Consider the following 2251-nt stretch of genomic DNA (forward strand, 5'->3'; position numbering starts at 1 on the left):
ACCTTTCATAAATCTCGCATAGCTAGGCATCTGTTCAAGAGCTTCAGCGAAAGGTGTGTTGATATGAAGTTTCTTGAACACCTCCAGAAACTTCTCAAACTGCTTATCCGGATTTTTCTTCTGCAGCCTCTTTGGAAAAGGAGGTGGAGGATAGATCTGTTTCTCCCCTGTATTACCCTCAGGAGGAGTGTGTTCCACAGTAGTCTTCCTTGGTTCCACCTCTACTTCCTTCTGCACATCTTCTTCAGCCACAACTGCATTTTCTGAATCTTGAGATTTTTCAGGCTCTTCGTCTTGCTGAATTTGGGGGCTTGCGACCTTTCCAGACCTTAAGGTGATGGCGTTCACATGTTCTTCAACTTCCCTCTTTCCTGGATTGGCTTCTGTATCACTAGAAAGCGTTCCTGGTGGTTGATTCAATAAGGCATTAGCAATTTGCCCTATTTGGTTCTCCAGAGTCTTGATAGAAACAGCCTGGCTTTGGCATATAAGAGCCTGGTTTTTGCACATAAGCCGCAACTCCTCCAATTCAGATTTTTCATTTGAAGATAGACCTGCATCATGAGTTTGTTGTTGAAGTTGGAGTTGTTGCTGAAAACCAGGAGGGTTGAACAGCTTATTTCCAAACTGCTGGAACGGCTGTTGCATCGCATGCTGATTGTTGCTCCAGCTGAAGTTAGGATGATTCCAGTTGTCAGGATGATAAGTGTCTGGAACTAGTTGCTGCGATCTCTGAAAGTTGTTCACAAACTGAGCTGAGTCACTAGATATAGCGCATTGCTTCGTCGCATGCGAACCTGCACATAGCTCACAAACACTAATTATCTTCTTAACACCATAGTTAGCCAGAGAATCGATCTTCATAGACAACATCTTTAGTTCAGCAGTGATAGCCGTAGCTGTATCCACTTCAAGAACTCCTGCTACCTTGCCATATGGATATATCTGGGTTGGATACTGATATTCATTAGCAGCCATCAGTTCAATTAGATCATAATCTTCCTCATAGGTCTTTGCCCATAATGCTCCGCCTGCTGCTGCATCGAGTATGGGTCTCGACTGTGCTCCCAACCCATTATAAAAACAATTGATGATTATCCAATCAGGCATTCCATGATGAGGACACTTCCTAATCATCTCCTTGTAGTGCTCCCAAGCTTCATATAAAGATTCTCCTGATTGCTACGCAAATTGAGTAAGAGCATTCCTGATTGCAGCTATCTTCGCCATAGGGAAGAATTTAGTAAGAAACTTGTAATAACCCCAAATTTTGAACTTTTTGTAACCCTTATGAATAGTGTTTTTGCTAATATTGCTGAATAAGAAAACTTTTCCTGCCACACTATGTAGGGGTTTTTATATGGATATTCTGAGATTTTATTAGTACTCTATATGGTATATAAGTGTATGTAAAGATCGTCAGAATCCAAATCTGAACACTTTGATTTTTCTCGGAAATCCACTAGATACAGAAAGAATTGAGTATAAGGTAACAGGATAAAAAGGATTTAAATTAAAAAATTATAAGAGAGGATCATAAAAGGAATATAATGTATTGAGAAAGGTTATGGAAACCCAAGTAATAAGATCCCGGGTATGATCTCTCAAACGAGAAACGAGAACGAAAGTTAAGCGAACCGTATAACAGATCAGCGGTCATTAGGCAAACAATTAGGAGTTAATCAAGGAGGTTAGGGATGATGAGGTCATCAAACCAATAAGAAGAGGGCAAGTAAGGGGTGATGACATAGCAAAGGTGACATAAGCATGACATAGGGGGGGAGGAGGTTGAAAGGAATATGTCCTAAGTCCAATCGTGTATTAGGATTTAGGAATAACTTTTATGTAATCTGTTTTGATTTCATTGATATTAATAAAGACTTGTTTTGTTTTTATTACGGACTTTATCTATTTAAGTGTTTAAATAAGATATATCATAGTTTAGAGTAAAGCTTTTTATGGATTATGATGAGATCATAATAGTGAGACTTAAAAAGATGATAACTCTAAACTTAAATAGTTCCTGGTCATAGGATTACTAACTGGTAATTAATAATCCGCAGAGATCGGTACATACTATGCTTGCTTCATTATGAAGGATGTCTGTTCTCATAGACATTTGTGTGGTGACACTATAGCTAGTATGTAGGTGCTTATTATGGAATAAGTTCACTGAACATGACTCGCACAGCTGAACAACTGATGGAGTTCACTCACGTGTCAGCAGTTGTTCACATAGTGATAGTTGTAC

General features: G+C 39.1%; 1 non-coding gene across 1 annotated transcript; it reads left to right on the plus strand.

Annotated features, from left to right (window-relative positions):
• Window positions 1-1108: 1108 nt before the first annotated feature.
• LOC141723031 (small nucleolar RNA R71) lies at window positions 1109-1215 on the plus strand. The gene has a single exon (XR_012576024.1). It is a non-coding gene; the product is annotated as a small nucleolar RNA R71 (small nucleolar RNA).
• Window positions 1216-2251: the final 1036 nt, after the last annotated feature.

The sequence above is a fragment of the Apium graveolens genome, chromosome 4 (assembly GCF_009905375.1).
Source record: "Apium graveolens cultivar Ventura chromosome 4, ASM990537v1, whole genome shotgun sequence".
Lineage (NCBI taxonomy): Eukaryota > Viridiplantae > Streptophyta > Magnoliopsida > Apiales > Apiaceae > Apium > Apium graveolens.